General features: G+C 40.9%; 1 protein-coding gene across 2 annotated transcripts in view; it reads right to left on the bottom strand.

Annotated features, from left to right (window-relative positions):
* Positions 1–17,030, bottom strand: part of KLHL13 (kelch like family member 13) — a 199,677-nt gene that overhangs the window by 94,791 nt on the left and 87,856 nt on the right. The window lies entirely within an intron of this gene.

The following is a 17,030-nucleotide window of genomic DNA, read 5'->3' as shown; positions in this document are numbered from 1 at the left end:
TCTAATGACTCTGAAGATGTAGCTCTCCTGACTTCCTAACAGAAAGATGAATTATCTCTGGTGGGCATCTGGCAGAAGACAAGCAATGAAGACAAGCGCTTTCGGAAGGACTCAGAGTCACTTGCACTTTGCAACATCTTCCACTGGGAGATGCACTCATCCTGTGATTTGACAGAACACTTGGTATTCAAAGAGCACCCATCTCTAATTTAAATGGTATGCTACATTTCTTCCCGTAGTCAACCATGTCATCCCCTAGAATGTACTATGCCCACTGACACACTATCGATTGACAAACAAGGGAGAATAATTTTTAAACAAATCATTTCCCTATTTCAATATAAAGATTATAAAGAATCCTTCTATCTACCCTTGTTCTAGGGTGAAAGCATTTGACCAATTTTTCAAATGCAGGTATCCAGGGATAGATACAAAAATGGAATATACCTGAAATGCTGCAATGAAAAAGTAAAATTTTCTATCGTGAAGACTTTCACTGCCACTGACTACTCACATATAAGTGGAAGGGGTTTTCAGTTAAAACAAAACAAAACAAATGAATAAAAATCCATCCTCGAGCCAAATATTTAAGAAATGAGTCCAAGACATAATAATACAATTTAAGATTATAAGAATAAATTTAAAGACTAAATACGATAATATATGTAAAGTGCCCAGCACAAGGCCCATTGGTAGCACAGAAATTTATCAAATGGCAGCTTTAGATCCTTCAAGATTAGGTGGCTCTCCTTGGAACTAAAACACCAATCCTCAGGCCAAAATTAAATCATAATTGTCAGGGCTCCCATAATCCTATATGTTCCCCCAATTTTAGCACCCAGCACATTCTGCCTCATCTAATAATTATATGTATTTCTCTATCTGTATTATTAGGTTGTAAGTCCCCTTGCAGGCTCCTTATAGCTTTTAAAATAAGATGTAACCTAAAAATTCAACACATGGAAGAGACAACTATTTAATAAACGCAAGTAGTCACACCTTACTTTTGTATGATGCCCTACCAATTACAAAGCACTTTCATGTCCTAATTTCATTAACTTAGGATCTTTCATTATCTCTGCCTCAACAAGATAGACACTGAGACCCAGGGAGGTCACATGACAGCTTATTAAAGGCAAAGCTGAGACTAGAAAGAGTTGAATCAGGCGAATAGGGAGAGAAGGGGAGGAGAAGAGTAACAACAGATACAAGTTAAGGCAGAGTTAAGGAGTTAAGGAGAGAGGAGTGAAGGAGTTAAGGGGGGGGCAACTGCCCAGGTACACAAAGACTCCACCGGAAGAACATTTCAACTCTATGGTATTTTAAGATATTTCCCTGAATACTGTTTGAAACGCACGGTCTTAATTTTTTCAACTGCAGGCACAATGGTATCATCTCTTAAGAATCGCCTTGCAAGTAAGCGATGCATGGTGGCTCCTAGGGGCCTTCAACTGCTCGTATCTGCCTAGGCCTAATCAGGAGAGAGAAACCAAACAGGAATTCGAACCGGGAGAGTTTCACATAAGGAATCATTAACTATGACAGAATTAGAATCACAGAAAATTGGAGCGATGAGTAACTGCCTAGTGGTAAGTAAAGAAAATTCTAAAAGATACAGGAATCGTAGTTATCAGGAACAACTACTCTCCGTAAAGCTGAGACAAAGCACCCAAGGAAGAGATCCCTCCCCCAGGGCTGCAATATAGTGTCTAAGGGTCCAAAGGAGCACCCCGCACCCAGGCGGAGATCCAGACCTTATCTGGAGAGGGTAGAATTGTGGCTCACTGAAGGGCAGAGAAGATGCCGTGGTGACCATCTTCTGGAATTGGCCAGAAACCCATCCTGTAGAACTTTCTGAGACTCACCCTTTGGAACATGCCCTAAATGTACCCTCCGGAAAGTGTCTTATCAGAAGCACTCTGCTACAAAGCTACCTAAGGGGGCACCGGGAAAAGCTCCTGACCATTGGGTGAAGAAGTTAAGCTCTAAAGAAGAACCGGAGTTGTAGGAACAGTCTGCGAGCAAGCACACAGGAACCAGGAAGCAAAACCCTCTCCTCCTGCTATGCCTTCCCAGCATGCTCTACTAATAAAACTTCAATGCCAGGTGTAAAGGAAACAAATATTTAAAGGGCTCAGGTCCATGTTCCCAGAGCAGACAAAAAGGATGAATTTGAAGCTGAAGGGCAATAAGTCAATAACTGGCACCTTGGTTAAGAGAGAAACGCTGTTTGTAAACATGCAAGAGCCAAATTATAGCACAGCCAGGTATAATATTTGTTTTACCAAGCCCACACAATGGACAGATTCGGTAGGAGAAGAATTAAGTAGCTGTGTTGCTTTGATTCCACTACTTTTAGACTTCTTACTTAGATAATATACCCTTTTAGAATGCTAGAAAAGAGAACCTTTAAAGATCATATAGAATAAAGAGGTCAAATCACCTCTCCATCCAGAAGCCAGATTGGACCATGTGGTATGAAGGGTAATATATAGTGGTTATGGAATTACTCCTCAAAATACCAATTTTACACGTTAAAGTGGTCTTTACTGTCAAAGTGCTTTCATGGCTGCTAACTTGTTTTAAACTTGCAAGATGGAAATTTTTAGCCCCATCTGATGGATAGGAACATAAACCACAAATGCCAAAAATTCATCAGTTAACCTAAGTTTACATAGTTATTTGCTGGTGCCCTTCCCCAACACAACCCTATCTCCAGGGTCTTAGGTTCAATTATCTATTTGGCCAAACAGATGCATTCAATAGGATCTTTCAGGCTATAACCAAGTCCTATCAGAGAATCCCAAACTATCACTGGGAGTCACGGGTGGTTTTCTGCTACAAACTTCTCTCCTGCTCCAGTCTCCTAAAATTGCTACAAGACAAACTTAATATCAACTTACTTTGATTAGAAGTATACTTAAGGAATCTTCCAGCATTCAAAGATGACATTAGCACTGGATAGGGATGAGTAGAAAAGTAAAGCTATCCTCTCAATTCAGTAGCTTTCAAGGGCGTGTCTTTCTATGCTCTTGGATTTTTGCGGACCAGTGAAATTTCAAAAACATCTTCGGGTCCTACAAAGGGTAGCCAAATTTATTTTGCAAAGTAAGAAAGTTTAAAAGGCAACTATAAATCCATGACCCCTTACCCACAATTTCAAAATCCAAACAACTGGAAATCAGATGCCCCCCTCCGCCCTTTTCTTCTTGCCTATAATTCATTTGGCAGCAAAATGTGAACTGACCTGAACTCATCTGGCAGTAAAGCCTGACCTGAATGAATGTGAGGCAATCCACAGGCTTTTTCTGTCTAACTTGGTATAAATATTCTTACATTTCACTGCAGAAATATTACTGAAACTGATTATGGGGTGTCAATTCAGTCCTGGCTGGGGCTGTTTTTTTGGGGGGGGCTGTTATATAATATACGATACATGTATGTTATTACCTGTACAAAATCCAAAAAGAAACTAAATTCTGAAGCATATCTCGCCTTAAGGTTTTCAGATAATAAGGGTACACAACCTCTTACTGCCATCATTTCATTACAGAAAGGGCAAGAGGACTTTTTAGCAATCAAAGTGAAGGGCAGTCTCAGAAAAAAGGATGGCTCTTTTATACTCAATAGATTTAGCTTTCCGGAAGAAAAAAAAGCACTAAATTGTGTTTCTCTTTTTTTATTTCAAACATGTAACAATAACCACAACAAACCAGCTTCCATGTACTAAATGGCATCTGGGAACCACTGCTGTTGGAAGACATTCTACTCAGATGGCTCCACGCTCAAAAGAGGATCTTTAGACTCTTTCTTTAGCCTGGGGCAGAACTGAAATTCTAGAACAGGAACAAGTTAAGCCATGCTATGACTGCGGTAGCCCATAGATAAATGATGTTTCTGCAGTACAAAAGCTAGTGGTCATGTGGAATTCCATCCAACAAGAGAAGTTCTACATTTTTCCCACCTTAAACTACCTCTAGTGAATAGATCAGAAGGTGCTTGCACCTCTGGTCCAGATCTAACTGAAAAGGTTCTTTGATTTTGATTTTGATTTTTTTTTTAAGATTTTATGTCCTTATTCATAAGAGACAGAGAGAGAGAGGCAGAGGCAGAGGGAGAAGCAGGCTCCCTGGGGGGCAGGGAGCCCGATGCAGGACTTGGTCCCAGGACCCTGGGATCATGACCTGAGCTGAAGGTAGACGCTTAACCAACTGAGCCACCCAGGCACCCAGTTCTTTGATTTTTAAAGAACCAATGCAATTGGATGAACATGTATATACAAGAATAAATCTAAAAAATTCTAAAGATGTATCCTGATTGTTAGGACACTGGGCAAGCAAGAAGGAAACACCACCAGTAGACCCGCCTGTGGCATAAATATCTTCTGGCTTTCTCAGATTGCCAATTTCTGAGCACTGCCTATTCCCTGAACAGTCTGATGAACTAACAAAACTGACCTTCTTGGACATGTCAAATTCTATCCTAATAGATGCTTGCGAATCAGGTGTCCTGTAGTTTAAGAGAGAACATTTCATCTCTCCTACAAGGGCCACCATCTGCATCCATAGACAGGACAATAAATGATTCAGTTGGACAACATTTAATGAATCTCTACTTTGCATCAGTCACTGCGTTAGACGCAGGAAAGGGATGGCTTGATAGGAACATCTCATTTTCCTTGTGGACATCATAGTCCAGTTAGGAGAGACTACTAAGAAAAGTAATTATTACACCATGTGCTATGTAATATGATAGGTATCCAGCCAAATGCTGTGGGATGGAAGATCATGTCATTCTTTTGGGGGCAGGGAGCAGAGTTCACAGACCCAGCAAGACCACAGGCACAGAAGACGTCTTGAATAAACCTCGAGATGCTTTCATTGCAGAAAAGGCCGCAGTAACTCTCTCATATTTATTTCAAAATATAAATCCAACAACAATCTAATGTCTTTGATGACAGCAAATCTGATGCTCCTGAAATATCATATACTCTTTTTCTCCCCTCATTGTTTGGGGCCTATGCCTGGGTGGTGCTCTAAGTATGTGCTGAACCTACCTGCTGGGTAATCCAACAGTATCACAGAAATATGAAAGAATATGGTATATTTGGGGAAGGACAAAAAACGGGGTGCAGCAACAGCATGGGGTGCTGAATTGAGAAGTGGCCGGAAGTAGGGCTGGAAAGGTGGTTTGGAGCCTAATATGAAGGGCTCTCTATGCCATGCTAAGGGAATCAGACTTCTTGAACTCAGGACCCCAACCTTAAATGACCGGAGAAAGGGTACTATGCAACAGGTTTTTAAATAATCTCCATTTTAGAATGATTATTATGAGAAAGCAGTAGTGATTCTACAAACTATACCGTAATTATCTGCAAAACCACCCTACTCCCAACTGCCTCTTTTTTCAGACAGCTCATTCTATAATTAAGTAAAAGTGAAATCAGCAATAATAATAAACCAATAAGCTAATTAATATTCATCTAAAGAAAAGTACTCAAGTTGAGAAGCAAATAATCATCAAATATAATGAAGAAAATATGGATGTTGATGGCAGGAAAGTGTTACTTAGAAGAACAACAAGACGTATGTGAGGTAACTAACCATTCAACAGGAGGGTAGTGATCATTACAGATTATAAGGAAAAACATGACAATAACTTAAAAGTCAAAATATAGAGAATGTTCAGGGCACCTGGGTGGCTCAGTCATTAAGTGTCTGCCTTTGGTTCAGGTCATGATCCCAGGGTCCTGGGATGGAGCCCCGCATCGGGCTCCCTGCTCAGCGAGGAGTCTGCTTCTCCCTCTGCCCCTCCCCCTGCTCGTGTTCCCTCTCTCGCTGTGTCTCTCTCTCTCTCTCTGTCAAATAAATAAATAAAATCTTTAAAAAAATATAGAATGTTCATTCCCTTCCCCTTCCTGAAGAGTTTAGTCTGAAAGCTATTAGTTAGGGTAAAGCAAAGAAGGCCTCTTGGCCTAGGTAAGGGGGTGGGAGGCAGAGGAAGCCCTTTTTGGGGCTTCAAGGGATGAGGGTCCCTGCGGTATTGCTGGGGGCCTGACACGGTGACTTGAACTCCAAACCAAATGAGGGGAATATTCGTGCCGGGGGACAGCACCACAGCCAGGCAGGGACTGTCGCAGGCCAACATTTGAGGAGGGAAAGGGCAAGGATGCATCAGTAGGGTACTGACTACCTACTACATACAGGGGCATTGGGCAAATAATGAGATACAGGTTTGTTTCTCAATGTTAGAGACGAAGGGGATGAAAACATGGAAAGGGAGAAATCTAGAATGAGCTCCATGGCATTGGACTGAAACTTGAGGTATTGGTGAGAACTCATGGTTTTCAATATATAAAGATATTGAAATATAGATGTATACGTGTATATATATATATATATGTGTGTGTGTGTGTGTGTGTGTATAAATATATATACATACATTTCCTAGCTCTGTCCACTGAAAGGACCTGGGGACAGCAATACCCCAAAAGCAATGAACACACATGAGCATGCAGATTTCAGCTCTAGATACCATTCTCCATGAAAAGGAACCCGGACGGCTGATTCCAGGGCTAAGGCAGAGAAAATCCAAGATGAACCAAAACCTAAGGAAGTGCCCAGAAAGTAAAAGATAACTCAAAATGCAAGGAAGAATGATGGAAACATGTCAAAAGGACATAGAAACCAACCTGAATGGGCTCCTACAGGCCGAATCTGGGGCCATGTGGCATCAAAAGAAATAACAGCTTATAATTCTTCGATTAAATTGGGAACCTAGGACTACATACTCATAAAAATAAATAAATGAAATATTAAAAGTTTGCGGAGGAACAAGATATTTACACAGCCTCAACATCCTCCCAATACCCTGCCCCAAAGTATCACTGATGAGAACAAGCTGAAAACGTAATCTCACAGAGAAGCTAACAGACACCACCTTAATCAACCTAACATCATCAATATGGGCAAATCAAAACCACGTGTCACCTGATAGGCTGCAATAAGAATACAGCATCATTACCGGGCAATTCCTCCCAAAGAATCAAAACCTAAGTATAATCATGAAGAACCACTGAGACCAACCCAAACTGAAAAACATTCTACAGAATAACCAGCCGCTATAGCTCCAAAAGTGTTAAGGTCGTGAAAATCGAGCAAAGACTGAGTAAGTGTTCCAAATGGAAGAAAACCGAAGAGACATCATAATTAAATGCAATGCGTGACTCTGAACTGGAACTTTCTGCTATCAAGAACACTTTGGGGATAACTGGAAACATTTGAATAGACTTGATTAGAATGTAGTAATGTATTAATGTTCATTTCCTGATTTTGATGATTGAATTGAGGTTATATGGGAGAATGTTCTCATTTATAGGAATTATGCTCTAGAGAATTTGGGACTGATGGGCACCGTGTCAGTGAGTTACTCTAAAATGATTCAAGGAAAAAAGAAGCCCTGTGTCCTGATCTTGCAGTTTTTCTGTTAATTTGATATGTTTCAAGATAAAAAGATTCACAAAAAGAAAAAGGCTAATATAAAATTTGGCACATACATACAATAAAATAATTCTTAGGATGACGCTGACAACAATTACAAGAGGAAATGACATTCGAGTGCTTATTATGTTCAGACAGAGTTGAAAGCACTTTATAAGCATATCTCACGTGATGCTATATAGAATGATGTTGAAAACCAATGAGGGCACAAAATAGACCCTTGTCATATTAAGTGAAAAATACAAATACAAAAGAGTATGGATAATATGAGTCCATTTTTATAAATCAACTACACACACATTTTATACGTATATAGACCCAAATATCAACTGACTGAATTATGAATGATAATAAATTTTCTCATTTTTCATATGTGTACTTTCTAAGTTTTAAAAATAATTTAAAAAATTAAAGAAAATAAAACTAAAAATAATGACCAGGGGGCGCCTGGCTGGCTCAGTGGAGGAGCATACGACTCTTGATCTCGGGGTGTGAGTTCAAGTCCCACGCTGGGAGAAGAGATGACTTAAAAATAAAATCTTTTAAAAAATTAAAAATAAAAAAATAAAAATGGCCATATTAATTTTGCAATACAATTTATTTTAAAATTTACCATTGAAAACAATACATACTAAAAACATGGGGACAATGTTAATATATTATTATTAGAGAAAAGCATGATACAAAGCTACACAGAAGATAGGAGTCTAAATGTTGCCTTATAAAAAAAAAATAGGACAGAAAAGAAAAATGACTGAATGAAATACACCTAAATGTTAAGAGTAGTGAAATTTGAATAATGGGATTGGAAATTATTTCTTATTTATACTTTCCTATATTTTCTAAGTTTTCTACTAGGAATATGGACTAACATTATAAGAAAAATGTTATTTTTTTTCCATTAGGTGATTAGGAAGACTATTAACAGTATGGAAAGTGTTCATGGTATCATGTTTGTAAGAAAAGCAAAATCCTGGGGCGCCTGGCTGGCTGAGTCGGTGGGACATGCAACTCTTGATCTCAGGGTTGAGTTCAAGCCTCACATTGTGTGTAGAGCTTACTTAAAATAAAAAAAAAAGACAAAATTGTACATAAAAATGATAACTATGTAAAATATATGCATGGAAAAAGTTGAAAGGAAGTATACCAAGAAAATAATTGGTTTCTTTTAGGTAAGGGTGGAATAATGTGTGATTTATTTTATTTTCTGCATTTTCCAAAACTTCTATAAATTTCATATATATCTATCTATCTATCTATCTCATCTTTAATGGGTGGAAATTCACTTAATAAGCAAAGGAAGTACATGGGAGTATTGGGATAAGCATTAATGATGAGTGTTTTAAAAAATACTATTTGCAATCGAAAAAGGGCCATTCATCTTAATATCCTCAGAAGAAAAAGACACAGCATGGAATAGCTGACATGGATACTGGGTGTGATAGGCAAAATACTGTCCCTCCCCCAAAGCTATCTACTTCCTTCCTAATCCCTGGGACCTGTGAATATGTCACCTCACATGGCAAAAGAAACCTTGCAGATGTAACTAAGTTTTATGAGATGGAGAGATTATCCTAGATTACCCAGTTGGGCTAAATACAATCAAAGGGGTCCTTCAAATTAGAAGAAAGCAGAAGAGGTCTAAGGGGCGAGAGATGTGAGAAGAACTCAACCTACAGTTGCTGGCTCTGAGGGTGGAGGAAGGAGACTCCAGCAAAGGAACACAGGTGGCTTCTGGAAGCTGGGAAAGGCAAAGAAATGGATGTCTCCACAAAGGAAGGCAGCCCTGCCTGTATCTTGGTGTTAGCCCAATAACCTCCAGAACTGTCAAATAACAAATCTGTGTTGTTTTAAGCACTGAGTTTGTGGGAATTTGTTACGGCACCAAGAGGAAACGAATACGTGGGGTTATAGATAGCTAGGAAAAAAAAATCTGATCTTAGCTATTTGTTTTAGGGAGAACAAAATAACTGAGGTTGGAAAGTGCGTTGGAACTGAATTAACAATGCTGTTAACGGCAAGAGGTGTGTCTGGATGTAAACGTGTCATTAAGTATATGTTTAAGGCCAAAGGATACACCAGAATTGCAGTCACAGCCTTTTCTAAGGCTAGGACAGACCGGGTTGAGTTTCCCTTCTATTTCAATCCATGTCCCTACTCCCCACTGATCATTAGATGAATACTTACTCCCTATCCAACCCACAGAAACTACTTGAACTATGTAGCCAAGAGAAAAAGTATTTTACACATAAAAATAATGGTAAAGGCTATACCAATTTAACTGTAAGTATTAAATATATCACATGCCCTGTACAATATGGAAAAATCTGACAAAATAGCTTTTAGTATGGAAGTTTGTTTTTTACTTGAAATAGGTAAAATGCAGCTTTGTGACATAAAACTGACACTTAAGTGTATCAGAAAACCTGGATACTCGTGTGTTGGCTCTTTCCCATGCTAGGTGAACTTCGAGAAACTCTCTCACCTTTGCGTATCAGATTCCCTGTCTTTTTACATTTAAGAGGGTTGAACACCATCTCTGCAATCTTCTCTCTCTAAAGAAATGTAGGCTGTTATTTGGGGAACCACAACTATAATTAGCAAAACAAATAACCGTAACTGTGTTTTCAACTCCTTTCAAAAATCAAGGTGAACTGATTCAGGGGTCTACCTTCCGGGGAGAACAAAGTCATTCAAGCATATCACCTCATTAATTTTTGAGGAAAGGAGAAAGTATTTCTGTTCGGAAAACAAGGAGAAAGAAAAAGAAACGGATAGCCGATGGCAGAGCCATGGCCAAAAAACAGGGTTTCTCAAACTCCAAATTCAGTGTTGCATTCCGCCTTTTTCACAGAAGGGTCAATCAGGTAAATGAATTACCTTTAAGGGGAATGGGTAGGAATACAGGCTCAAGAGCTAATATTTAAGTGCTTTCCCTTCATGTGACACGGTCAAAGGATAAATGTAACATGGGAATGCGGTCTGCAGATCAAAGAGCTGTTGTGTCCCTAGAGCCCTTACCCATTTTAGCAGTGCCTCAGGGAACCCAGAGAGAAAAGTGTGTTCTAGGGGGCTTCCCACTGACTCGAATAGCCATCGAAGCTTGAGAAGGCCAAGAATGGGAGCTTCGCTAAGCCTGACAGACCTGCCAACTCCGGACAGTGGCTGAGCTCAGACAAGTTCAGACCAAGTTACATAAGAGTATTTTCCATAAGGTGCCAAGGAAAAATGAATGACAATGTCTATCTAGGCATAGCTCTAGCTCCTGTCAGAAACAACATCAAGCTTAATTTGAATTCACTCTGCTGTCTCTGTTATTCTGTTTCCCAGAAAACAGACTGCTAAGATCACCAGAGGATTTCTTTCTGGCTATGTCAGCCATATAGACCATGCTGTATGACACAGGAAAGCGTCTTCACCTCCAGGAGAACTCGTTTCACAACATACTGTGAATAAGGAGATCCTGAGGAAGGGAGGAAGACACACTCCTTTCCTTCAATACCAGGTTAAGGCCTTGGGCTCTCAGAGGAGCCCCATGGTAGGGCTGTCTCAGGTTCACAAAGCTTTAAACTGCCATCGTTCAACCCTGAAGGCAGGTACGGAAACTCTAATCTAATCAAAGGGTAGAGGTTCCATGAAAAAGTAAAGGTATTACTCTTTTTCTGTTCATTTCAATCCAAAATGAAGCAATGGTCAAAAAAAAAATCTTTGTTTTTGTTTTTGTTTCATTTTTCTTCAAAGGGTATTTTTTTAAGATTTTATTTATTTATTTGACCGTGAGAGAGAGGGAGCAGAAGCAGGGGGAGCGGCAGGCAGAGGGGGAAGCAGGATCCCCGCTGAGCAGGGAGACCGACGTGGGACTCGATCCCAAGGACCCCGGGACCACGACCTGAGCCCAAGGCAGACGCTTAACCGACTGAGCCACCCAGGCGCCCCTTAAAAAAGTGTTGATGGGGCGCCTGGCTGGCTCAGTGGTTAGAGCATGCAACTCTTGATCTCGGGGTTGTAGGTTCAAGCCCCACGTTGGGTGTAGAGATTGCTTAAACATAAAGTCTTTAAAAAAAAAAAAAAACATGTGTTGGGGGATCGGGAGTCGAAATACCACACAACACCGGTAACTAGCAAGACAAAGGAAACCTCTGTTTTCTGGCTATTTTTTAAAAGCATCCACATTCATTAAGGCTCTGAATTATTTCATGGGTCCATAGTCCTTGTCACCCAAAAGAGAACCGAATGTAACCCAGAATAGAACATAACCCAGCTGTGGTTCAGGAACCCTTGGAAATTTGACATCGTCTTTTAACACTCTCCATGCAACAGCATTTGCTGGGAAGATGAAAAGGGAGGGAAATGAAAGAAAAGGAGAGAAGTGGAAAGTTTTTAGAGAAAAACTTACTTTTATCCCCTTTCAAGCCCCCAATTCATTTATAGCACTGAACCTATCAGTCAGAATGTATGCATACACCCGGAGTCAGCAGAATTGGCCTGGCCTTAGCGTCAACACCGTGGGTAGCATTTAGAAGCTCTGCACCAAACTTAGAGCCGTTCCTTTTTATTCATTGGCTGCCCTCTCTAAAAGATCATCATGGAATTGGTTAACCATTACCTATCTGCCACGTATTCGTTTGTCAGAGATTAGCGAACCAGTTAATGGAATGCATTCAGGGAAGGGAATGGAGGACAGGTGACACAGGACAGTCACAACCCCCTCCCCCCCCACCCCGGGGAGTTCACAAACCAAGGAAGGAGACAGAGAGGCAGAAGGTTAAATGCACCGACTCGGGAGCTGAACTTCCTGGATTTGAACTCCATATCCATGCGTATTAGTGTGTGACTCGGACAACTTACCTAAACTCTCTGTGCCTCAATGTCTTGTTTGTGGAATGAGAATAATGACAGTAGCTACTTCATGGGGATTATTATGAAAACAAGATCAATTAACAGGCAGGGTTTGAACCTGGCCCAATGTAAACGCTATGTAAGTGTTAGCTATTATAATGACTATTGCCAATGGAACTATTAATACCATTTATTGGGACGTTGATCGCTGCTACCACCACCAGAGAAATGAGAGTAGATGCTAAGGAAGCCATAAGAAAGGACACCAAGGGGCGCCTGGGTGGCTCAGTCGTTAGGCGTCTGCCTCCGGCTCAGGTCATGATCTCGGGGTCCTGGGATCGAGCCCCGCATCGGGCTCCCTGCTCAGCGGGGAGCCTGCTTCTCCCTCTCCCGCTCCCCCTGCTTGTGTTCCCTCTCTCGCTGTGTCTCCCTCTGTCAAATAACTAAATAAAATCTTAAAAAAAAAAAAAAGAAAGGACACCAAATTCTGCTCGGAAGAGGCAAGGGGGTACACAAGTTTCCAGAGGAGTTGATAACTTGTGCTGAGTCTTGAAGGATAAACAGGAGGTGGTTGGGCCAAGAATGAGAGAGAAGGCACACCGGAAAAGGGACTATGTCACCTTCCAATGTTGGGGGGTGGTGCAATGCATGCTCTAGGCAGAAGAGGAGGCCTGTGAGCGGAGGGGAGCTGCACAAAAGGCCCTGTCACACCGTGAGTCGCTGAAGAGATCTAAACAAGGAAATGATACGAACACATTTACATTTCAGACAGGTCATCATGGCTGCCACGGGAGGGCTGGACCGGAGGGGGAGGTAGGGGAGGAGTGGACTGGAGAAATAATTAGGAAGGGGAAATAGGACGTGGTGACTGGCTGAATACGGGGGATGAGAAAGAAAAAGAAGAGTCCAGGATGATGCCTAAGTTTCTGACTCAAGCCACCGAGTGAGTGGTGGATCGTTAAACAAAGCCAAGCCTAAAGAGCAGGAGACAGGTGCTGGGAACTGCCATTATATGGGTTTGGACCCACGGTGCTTACAGTACTGGGGCATCTTTTTTTTCTTTTTAAAGATTTTATTCATTTATTTGACAGAGAGAGACACAGCGAGAGAGGGAACACAAGCAGGGGGAGTGGGAGAGGGAGAAGCAGGCTTCCCGCCGAGCAGGGAGCCCGATGCGGGGCTCCATCCCAGGACCCTGGGATCATGACCTGAGCCGGAGGCAGACGCTTAATGACTGAGCCACCCAGGCGCCCCAATACTGGAGAATCTTCATATGGAATAACCACTTATGAGTTTCAAAACATTAAGAGTGCTTCACAAAAGCGGGATCATACTTTTCCAAATACTTCACAGTGAGCATATATTATACAACTGGGTGAGGAAAACTTTAAGACAGATACACAGAATGGGCTGCCTTTCCCAACTTCCCACTAAATGTCAAACAGACAAAAGAGTGAGGAAAACCAGCATCCGCATGGCAACTGAGAGCTGGCAAAGGTGCTGTTCCTTTCTACTGGAGGCCCCTTCCAAACACCGCCGACCCCAGTACCTCTTCTGAGTTCCTACCAAGTCAGAAAGGAAGCCTATGTGCCACACTCGGCAAACACGGTGTACTCAATTCTTATTGCTGCTGTGACAAATTCCTAGAAACTCAGTGGCTTTAAACAACACAAACTGACTGTCTCACGGTCCTAGAGGTCAGATGTCTAAAATCCAGGTGTTGGCGGGGCTTCAGGTTTCCTTGCCTTTTCCAGCTGCTAGAAGCCCCTTGCACTTTGTCACTTGTGGAACCTTCCTCCATTGTCAAAGAGTATAGCTCTAACTTCTGTTTCCATCTTCCTAACTCCTTCTTCTGACTCTGACTCGTCTCGCATCCCTCTTAGAAACAGTCCCTTGTGATAACACTGGGCCCTTCGAGATAATCCAGGATAATCTTCCCATCTCAACTCAATCATGTCTGCAAAGTCCTTTTTGCGACGCAGAGTTATCAGTCACAGGTTCTGGGGATTAGGATGTGGGCCTTTTTGCGGGGCCATTATTCTGACTACTACAGGTAGTATTTGCCAGATTTCTTCACTGTGAAGGTATTATTTTTTTCTTTTCCACACTCATTTCTTTGGAAGTGAATCAGGAAGCCCAAACTCAGGGGAGGAGGGAGATGAAGTTCTATTTCATAGATGGGGAAAATGGATACATATGAACACATACATACACACATATAAAATCTGGAATTCTTCTGTAAGCAAGATTTGGGTCTTCTTCGTTTTTTTTCTTTTCTTTTCTTTTTTAAAGATTTTATTTATTTATTTATTTATTTATTTGAGCGAGTGTGTGTGTGTGTGTGCGTGCGTGTGAGTAGGGGGAGGGGCAGAGCAGGAGGGAGAGAGAGAGAAGCAGACTCTGGGATGAGTGCAGACCCCAACATGGAGCTCAATCTCAGGACCCTGAGATCAAGACCTGAGCCAAAACCAAGAATCAGGTGCTCTACCGACTGAGCCACCCAGGTGCCCCTCATTTACTTTTTTCCGGTCGTTTATTTCTCTCAGTATTGACTTGTAGGTAAAAGTCTGAGAAAGGGGTTGATTAGTACCCAAGAGCATACAGAGAGGGACAACAGTTAATTCATTCACTTGGCAAATATTTATTGAGCAACTAATATGTCCCAGACTTGGTTGTGAGTACTCAAATTGAAGCAATCAATAAGGCAGACAAAATCACTGTCCTCCTAGAGCTTCTATTTTAGTGAAACGTGGTAAATAATAAATAAACAAAGAAGGAAGAAGCAGAGATTGAAACTAAGGTGATATGCCACTAAACAGGTAGCCAATTCAGACTGGGTAGTCAAAGAAAACTTCTCGAACGAGAGGCCATTTAAGTGGGGATCTGAAAAGAGGAGCCAGCCACACAAAGACCATGGGGAAGGACGTTTCAGACAAAGGGAACAGCCAGTGCAAAGCTATTCTGGGAATCTTTCTTCCTTTGAGAATAAACAAACAGAAAAACAGCTAGCATGGGGCCAATGAAAAAGTATTGAGAAACAAGGAAAAATTTGCCATCATAAACACTCAGGGAAAGAGCAGAACTCTGCAAATGCTTTCATATAGTAGCCAGAAAACAATGTTGAAAGACTCTGGCACATTCAAGGAGAATACGAAAACATGGCCTCAATCAAGTAGCAAGAGGAAGTCCAATGTAACACGATCGGATGAGGAAAGTATACATTCTATTAGTCAACTACAGGGAAATTCAACCAGAGTCACAACCAAAATGTACATCAGAGGGAGGAAAGAGAAGATTTGACACAGTATAAAATGAATTCATGAAATAGTAGGAAAAAAGGTAAATATTAAAACGAGGAGAGAAAAGATGATATATATGGAAGACACTATAACTAATCACACCCTCAAGTAGATTCAACCTCAATATTTCATACGAAGAAATCATTTGTCCCACGGAAGAGTTTCTACTTTGTAGCTACTATGTCTCTAACAAGTTTGCATTGACACGTGAAAATCTAACCGTACAACTAAGAAAACTAGCAGGATACAGACATAATATACAGCATATAAAAGAGTGAGTGCTTCCAAATACTGAGCATTTACCAAGTGCCAAGAACCTGACTCTCTTAAAAACATTTTATTTTATCCTCAGAGCAATCCCACAGAGTGATACTATTTTAGTTTATAGATGAGGAAACAGACTGAGAGAGGTTAAGAAACATTCCAAAGTTCACACAGCTACTAAAGTAGCGGAGCTTAATTTGAACCTGTATTTGGCAGACTTCCGAGCCTCTGCTCTTAACCACAACACTGAAACCAGAGCACGTTCAATAATTACAAACGCAGTTCCATTTAAAGAAGCACCAAAAGGCTAGAGCAGAAATGCCCCAAGGGGTTAACAGAGATTACTTTAGGTGATTATTTCCGCCGTGTATATACAATTTTCTCTTTTTCAGCGTTCTATAATAAATATGTATTACTTGTAGAGTCAAAACAGAATGGTGGAGGAGGGGAATGAAGAACTCTTTAGTCTGGGACTCATGAAAAGAATTTGGACTTGAGATATAAATGTTAAGGTCTTCAGCCTATCATCTAAGACTGAGGTAACGGCTGTAGAAGAGCTTGTCCAGAAGGATACGTGTAGAATATGTACAGAATTATGAACAGCAACACTCAAGACATAGGTAGAGGAAGAGGAATAAGTGTAGTAATACTTTCTATGGCCTGGAAAATTCCTCTAGATAGATCAAACATGCAACATTACTAATAAGTTCGTGTCCTTTGTATAAAGGTACACAAGTCTTCAGTGAGAGGAAGACGTATGCTAACAAACTGCACATGCATCTATGGCAATATGTTATGACAATAATAATGCGTAACCCAAATCTACAAAATACCTGGGCCAAAAGAGTAGGCCATTATATAGAATGTAACTGGCCTCAGAAATGCATGCATTACCCTCTTGTATTATAACCCTTAGAGGCATCTTCTAGCCTGATTTGAGTTTATTATCATCATTGCCTCACTTACTTTAGCAAAGGAAAACCTAGGTCCTCATAAGTTTTCAATCCTTAAAAAGCACAGAAAAACATATCTTTGTGGAAGTTTATAAAGCCAAATTATGAAAACAGTAATAAAAGGGCTATCTTCCATGACTAATCATCCTTGAACTTAATCAAAGATGTTTATTGGG

This window comes from Callorhinus ursinus, unplaced genomic scaffold (assembly GCF_003265705.2).
Source record: "Callorhinus ursinus isolate GAN/ISIS: 27379988/994484 unplaced genomic scaffold, GSC_fseal_2.0 scaffold33, whole genome shotgun sequence".
Lineage (NCBI taxonomy): Eukaryota > Metazoa > Chordata > Mammalia > Carnivora > Otariidae > Callorhinus > Callorhinus ursinus.
The sequence above is the reverse complement of the archived record's forward strand: the minus strand, read 5'-3'. Positions and strand labels throughout refer to the sequence as shown.